Source organism: Peromyscus maniculatus, chromosome X (genome assembly GCF_049852395.1).
Source record: "Peromyscus maniculatus bairdii isolate BWxNUB_F1_BW_parent chromosome X, HU_Pman_BW_mat_3.1, whole genome shotgun sequence".
Lineage (NCBI taxonomy): Eukaryota > Metazoa > Chordata > Mammalia > Rodentia > Cricetidae > Peromyscus > Peromyscus maniculatus.
Window position 1 is genome coordinate 144,647,434 of NC_134875.1, and position 7,851 is coordinate 144,655,284.

At 42.3% G+C, this 7,851-nt stretch overlaps 1 pseudogene; it reads left to right on the top strand.

Annotated features, from left to right (window-relative positions):
• Positions 1–306: 306 nt before the first annotated feature.
• On the top strand, positions 307–1,141 carry LOC143271100 (uncharacterized; annotated as a pseudogene).
• The last annotated feature ends 6,710 nt before the right edge of the window (positions 1,142–7,851 follow it).

Genomic DNA, 7,851 nt, shown 5'->3' on the forward strand with positions numbered 1-7,851 from the left:
TATTCCTATATTACAAACACAGGTGAATAAACATGATCTTGGTGTGATATTGCCAACCCCCATCTCACTGTCAATTCCAAGCATTGAAACACCTGGTCAACAAATATGAACATATCAGCATTTGATGGATATTATGAAATTGTTGTCCAAAATATCATAAAGTAGCTATTCCCACTATACTCATGGAGCTTCAAGCTTCTCTTACTATTATCTACAATGTTCAGAATAGTAATCTGCACATAAACCACTGAAATATCTCCATGTGACAACAGGGAAAAGGTATGAGAGCTTAGTGCTCTCTAAGCCATGACTCCTTCTGTTTTTCTGCCTTCCCTTATATTCTCACTGACTCTATTCTTCTTTGATGCCTTCTTCAGATTTGCCAACATGAAGGAGTACATCTTCAAGTTCAGTGGCCTGATTTGCAGTACATCAGCTTTGGTATTTGAAATCATCCTTGCAAACAGCCAATGCTGGCGCGCGCCTGTGGGAGTTTAACAACAAGCTTGTGCAATTTGTGTCAATTGGACTCTGGGAAGCTTATTACACTCAGGACTTTAACATCTTTGGGTCTATGACCAGGATGGTGGTTCACACCCCTATCAATGAAACCTGGAACAAGTCATCAGAATTTCAGTATTTACAAGTCCTGATAGCATGGGCCATTTTGATGAAAATCCTAGTCCTGATTTTCACTTCAGTGGCCATTAAGATCAGCTGCATGAAAGACCCATTCATTGAGATACAGCTGTTTTGCTACAAGATGTCTGCCATATTTTTGGCTGTGAGTAGCCTTTTCACACTTGTTACTGTGACCTTGAACCACCTGGTAGACATGTATGGGCAAACCACACTTGACTTTCCACCTGACTTTCCCGTAAAGAAAGAAGACATTATAAAGAAACACTGCACAAATGTATTCCCAATGGGTGTCCTGACAGCCACGATGTCACTCTTTGGTTTCATTTTGTTCCTCTATGAGATGATCTCCTTGAAAATGCAGAGTCAATTGAAGGCACCATGTGTTTCCAAACGGGCTGAGCACAAGGCCTGAAGTGAGGGCTTTGGCATTTGTAACATCTACCAGGAGAATCCTTGAAGAAATTGCCCATTTTCACACAGTACTATGTAATCACCAACTCATTCCAAATAAAATATCAACTTGGTTTCTGAGATTTGTCTAAATTGTATATCCTCCCTTCCTGTCAAATACACTCCTTTCTTTAACTGTTTTCTCATTCTAACCTCTGTGGGTGATGATCATGTCTTTGGATGCTGCCAACAAGCAGCAGCAGGCAAGAGTACTGGTGAAATGTAAGTTGCTTAAATAAACATGATATATACAAGGTGAAAGAGGGTTTGTAAGTAAGCTGATACCTCAACACACATACACAAGAACCCCACATTCCTGTGTGGAAACACTTAAGTACTCAGATCTCTGGAGGGGAGAGTTGGATGTCTCAGCCATAGCACTGCTGACAGCATGGGATGCTCTCTTGAAGTAAGAAGGCAATGCTGCACACTGAAGATGCCATTGCCATCTGCAGCCTGTCTCTACTAGAAAGCAGTAGCCATTTCCTAATTTCCTGGTTGTGAAGATCACAAAAGGCCAGGCATCTCCAATGTGCTCTGGTGGGCCATGTGGTGTGCAGAAGACAGGAAAACTTGTCAGATTTGGTTTTCTTGTTTTATCATCTCCACCACTGTGTTCAATCTCACATTATAAGGCTTGATGGCACACACTCTTACACAGTGAGCAATCTCACCCACCTCAAGTTTATTGCTTTTAAGATACAATATTCTCCCCCTTGTTGCTATAAGTTGAAGTTCATTTCATTATGCAAAATACATTTATTCCGTCTTTAAAACAGTCCCATGTTTCTTTGGGAGTCCAGTGTCCTTTTTGGGACATGGCATGTTTTCAACAATGAGACCCTGGACAATCATAAATCGACTCCCAGACTTCTAACATAAAATGGTACAGAGTAAACATTACCATTATAAAAGGGAGGAGTGGGGACACGGTAAGGGAAGAGTGTCTTGAATGAGGACCTAAACCCAAGAGGGAAAAATCTAAATCCCAAAGCTCGATATTATACCTGTCATAACATGATGGTATGTATCATTTTGGAGTCAAGGGGCTGAAGGAACCCTGGCCTTCCAGTTTTACTGGCTGTAGCACTGTAACCTTTACTTCTTTCTCTCTTTCATTCTTTCTTTCTTTCTTTCTTTCTTTCTTTCTTTCTTTCTTTCTTTCTTTCTTTCTTCCTTCCTTCCTTCCTTCCTTCCTTTCTCTCTGTCTCTCTCTATCTCTCTGTCTCTATCTGTCTCTCTCTCTCTCATTTCTTGGATTTTTGAGACAGGGTTTCTCTGTGAAACAGAGTCATGGGTGTGCTTGAACTTACCCTGTAGAACTGGCTTGCCTCAAACATATAGAGATCCACCTGCCTGTGCCTCCTGAGAGCGAGGATTAAAGGTGTGTGCCACCATTGCCCTGCTTGAAGCCTCTTTCTTGAGCTCTCTACAATATATACATGTAGCTTTCTAGGCCAAGCACATCAAGGGCCTGTTTTCCAACATTCTACTGTCTCCACTGAAGCATCAAGTTCATATTCAGTTTCATGAAGGGGTCTTCTAGTCTTACTGGATGGCCTTCATGGGTCTCCAGCCATGATGTACATTACATGACCTTAGGGGTTCTGAAACTGTGAATCAAGATACTATTTCTCCTGGGGAAAAAATCTTTCTCTTAAACTATAAAGCATTTCTTGGAAAATTTGGGGGGAAAATCTCTCTAAAAACCCTTAATCTTTCTCTCTTAAGAAACTTAGAAACTATGCCGGGTGGTGGTGGCGCATGCCTTTAATCCCAGCACTTGGGAGGCAGAGCCAGGCGGATCTCTGTGAGTTCGAGGCCAGCCTGGGCTACCAAGTGAGCTCCAGGAAAGGCGCAAAGCTACGCAGAGAAACCCTGTCTCGAAAGACCACAAAAAAAAAAGAAAAAAGAAACTTAGAAACTAAAGCCTCTAACCTTCTCTCTCAGAAAGACGAGAGTAGAATCACCTGAAGATATTAGTATGGGGACCACCTGTGATTAGCTCTAAGGGAAAACAACAAACTTAAGACAGCAAAACCTCTCTAAGTTCTTTCAAGCTTTAGAAATCCTCCCTTAAATGCAAGAGGCCAGGACAAGTTCCTAAAAACCCCTTCTAAGCTCTGTCTCTTCAAGCTAGTAAAAGACAGTGGGTCAGAGTACCCTGAGGGAAACGCTTGGGGAGAGTAAGGGTGAAGAGCTACAGAGAGCCCAAAAGGGCAGGAAACTCTACCCGAGAAATGTAAAAAAGCCAAGCTTTTCAGTTACAGCCGAGCTGAGGCAGCAAAGGTTTTGAGTGAGCGTTTCAGAATGAAAAGGTGCTCCTAATCGTCCTATGCAAAGATTCCCTGAAACTTAGCATTGTATCCTCGCTTTTGACCAAAAACCTAGAGGCGACTGGCCAGCATCTCTGAGTTGGAGTGCATTTCGGGGATTCTAGGGTTCCTGCAGTTGTAAACTTCCTGGAGCACAGAGCTGAGGCAGGAAGGTGCAGGACCCAGGGGAAGATTTCTAATGAACAAACAAAACTAAAGCTGGTGGGAATGGCACAGTTGTCCACTTTCCTACAAGTCCCGGGTTGATAGGTCCACAGCTGCAAAAAGAAAATCTGAGAAAAAGCTTTCCTATCAGAGAAAGGACCGTTCTGGGAAAACAGTAAAGCTGAACTGTGTCTGAAGCAGTTGTGCTGCTGCTGAGTCAGAACACTATTTGGGGAAAGAGCCCAGCCAGGGCAGAACAGAACTATCCAGGAGTAAAGCTCTTTTCTGTTAGAGAAAGCACCTCTTTGAGAAAAGCTTTGTTTCAACTGACTCCTGATGAGATGAGGGAGTGTAGCCCTGTGTGGTGATTGCCTCTGGCATAAGCTCAGTCCTTGAGCACCCAGACAAACAACCCACTGGGGGACTGGGCCAGGTGAAGGCCTGATGACGCAAATCACCTGTCCTAATGGGAGTTTAGAGATGGCAAAAACCTCCCTTGTTAGATTTTCAGTCTGTACGCAAACCACACAGACCCCGAAAACAGAAACAGAGAAAAAGCCCCTACCTTCAGTAGCAGGGAAAGCCACCTCTCTAGTGTCGGAAACCGTTTCTGGGGTAGAGGGGATAAACTGAGACCAAACTGGGAACTGTCTGGGAGAAAGACTCTGAAGAAACAGAGGGGACAGATTCCTCCTCAGAAAATGCTTGACCTGACAAAGCTGCTAGAATTGGAGGCGGCAGATTCAGGAGAGAAAAAGCCCCTACCTCCAAAAAGCAGCTAGCAGAGGAACAGAGCCTCAGATAGCTGAAGCTCTGCACCTGGGGGGGAGCGAGGAACAAGCAAAATGAGAATAAGATCAGTGGGAGAAAATCTCTAAAGGAGCTATGGAAAAGCTCTGTTGCAAATTATCTTATTTTTCACTGACTGGCTAAGGCAAGCACAAGCCCCGAGCAAAGTTGCTATCAGAAATGCCAGCCTCAATGCCGGCTAACGAGGCAGATGTGGTTCTGATTCGGGGGCCAGTGTCTGATGAAGTTGAAACACCTGTTAAAGCCAGCTGAGGAGAATAGAAACCTCCCAATGTGCCATAGCTGAAAATGTAAAATGCTTGTTAAAATCTCCCATTGCAAAAGCAAAAAACTTTGTTCAAACCTCCCGGGCAAGATTTTGTAAGCAAGTCTGGTAAAAGAGAACCAGTTGACTCTCAAACCCGATAAGAAATATGGGAAATGATATAAGGGACTGATATGGGACTGATATTATTATGGACTGATATAAGGGAAACGCATTCTGGGAAAGGTAGTTTTTCTGCTAAAGATGGTAACATTGCCCTGATACACTTTTGTCAGCTCTAAATTTAAAATACAGCTTTTAAAAGAATAAGGAGGAAAATCGTCTAAGAGTTTAAGTGTCAGTTCCAATGAAAAAATTGAAAGGATACGGAACTAGGCACTTCGCGGTTTGGGGCTCCATTGATAAAATGCCTTATTTACCCTAATAGCTGTGAAAAGTTTTTACTGTAGTTGGATGACAAAAAGCTACCTTTAAGAGCAAACAAGCCACTTTAAAATCCTTAAAACAAGGGAAAACAGTTTATACACTGAACGTTGTCTTAGATATGAAGAAACTTATGTTGAAGTTAAAAAAGTTTTTGCCTTTTGAACAAACTACCTACAATGAGTAATTCCTTTGCAAATCTAATAAGGAGACAAGGAAACAGGCATTCAAAAAAGAAATGACTGCTTTATAGATGGGAAACAAACTTAAAATCTAGCTGTCTTATAAAAGAGTTGCTTTACTTGAAAGTTCCTTACAAGAAATCAATGCTAAATATCACCGATGCTAATAACATCAGGAGTTAAAGCTAATGAAGTGAAAATACTAAATCCTGAAACTCAAGTGAAATGGAAAGATCCCTGCTCGGGATTATGGAAGGGTCCCGATCCTGTTTTAATATGGGGTCGAGGACATGTTTGTGTTTTTTCACAAGAGGAGAATGAAGCTCGGTGGTTACTGGAGCATTTGGTAAGGAGCGTGGAACTAAGGAAGGTCAGCTCCAATGAGGTTCCTATAAAGGAACCAGAATGAAAGTGGCTCGATTAGTGTTTCTGAGGTTTTGTCACTGGTTAATGCAAACAGTGAGGAAATAAGAATTCGGAGCTTTGCCGCTTTGGGCTTTACTAGTTGCTTTAGAAAAATACTTTATATATCACCTAATAGCTGTGCAATATTGGCAAAGAGCTTTACCGAAGCTAAATGTGGTAATTTCACCCTCAGCGTGAAGTGAAGTTTTTCCGTAGAACAAACCAAAAGTGCTGCTGTAATAGAAACGTTTGTCTGAATTGAAGTTATTAGGGGAGCTATTATGAATTTGGGTGAAGGGACAGCCTCTAGTTAAAAACCATTTACCGCTGACAGTGTGTCTCTGCTGGTTCGAAAAGGCCGACTCGCAACTTTGTGGCTTCGTCCTGAGAATGTTACAATCCCCTAGCAACAAGTATCACAACTCTATAATGACAACACTCACTAAATCCCAGTGCTTTATAACAAAGCTAACTATAAACTGTAAACTTTAGAAATGATGTACGTACTTCCTGTCTAGCTAAGAGAATTTTTCTGATAGAGATGGTGATAATAATTAAGAGTAAGAAGTAGAAAGATGAATATAAGATATGTGAGTTTGTAAAAATTCTGTCTTGTTAGATCTGTGTTAAGAAATCTTTAGGTGTTTGCTAAGTTAGATAAATGCTAATGGTAGCCTATATAAGTTTGTAAAATAGATCTATAGAGTTCCTTTAAGAATATAAGCTTGTAAGAAGTATCTAAGGTAACCTTAAGACATGTAGAAATAAGCTTGTAAGATGCTAGTTGTAAATGTAAGTTTAAATAAGATATAAGATGGAATGAATATAATTATATAAGAATTAATAAGAAATATATTTAATAAGAAATATATTTGCTAAAGTAGTTCTATAGTTTCCTTAAAGCACAAATAATGACCCGTCCAGCAGGCCAGGTTATTCGAGGGTCTCGAGGAGGGACCACCTGTGAATCAATGGGGGGTGAGAGGGAAAGGAGACCAAGCACGTGAAGAAAGACAAAGTCAGTCTGAGTTGCGTCAAGGTCTCGTTTATTGACTGGGTGTTAGAGCTTATAAACAGGGCTTCAGGTAGGGAGGGGGAGCAGGAGGAGTGAGGAGAGGACAAAGAAAATTCCTAGGGGAGGGTCAGCAGGAGGTCGCTTTGGTCCCAGGCCCCTGCAGCTAGCTGATTTAGTACAGGCTCCAAGAATTTTATTTAATCGTACATTCCTAGGTTAGACTAAGAGCCTCCTATTTACACGAGGCTTGATAAATCGTGGAAGGTAACACAGGTTCAAGACACAGCTGTCAGGAGTCGGTCCCCAACAGTTCCCCCTCTTTTCTCAAAAATGGACCAAGTCCATGTGATCGGGGTTGTGGAGGTCCGAGAGAGCCTCTGTCTTAGGCTATACAGGGGGACTCCCACGCATGGCAGGTGCCATTTTGAGCCAGTCTCAACGACCTCTGTAAGCTGTTGTCTCCTGCGTGGGCCCCGTACTATTCCCGTCATTGAGTACTCTCTAGTAAGACCGTGAGGACGTTAGGGCTTTAGGACTGAATCTGAGTCCTAGATGGGGCTCCTGGCTGGCCTCCTTGGAATCTACTCTGTGATAATGAATCGAGACGTGTTGTGGTAAGGCCAAATCAATCTGATTTTTGATAAACCGAGTCAACCGCTGAAAGGCCCAGGGACCAAAGGTAATGAGAAGGAGAAGGAAAATAATCAGGGGGCCAGGAGGGTGGGGATCAGGGTAGAAAGCCAAGGGGATTCTTTAAAGCTTCTATATAGAAGGGCAAACCCTGCTCCTAAGAGCAAGAGCCGCATCTTACTGCAGCCCCATAATGCCTAATAAAGGAAAAACCCACAAGATTACAATTCCCATACAATTTTGTTTCACAAGATCATGGTCTGGGTACAGAGTGATCACAGATGGGTAATTTGTGTCAACAGGTACATTTTTCCTGAAACCTCAAAGGGGGGGGTATCAAGGCGGGAGTGGCGTTTACACAAAGGTCACAGTGGTCCTTTCTGGAACACCTGCAATTCTCCCAGTCACAGTTGAGCACATCTCTTAACAGAAATCTCTTTACATTGTTATATGGTTGCAGGGGAGATTGAACAATGGCTAAGTCAGGTTGCTCTTGGAACTAGATTTTTAGTTTCTCATTCCCTGGTGCTTGAAGTTTTCTCTTTCCCT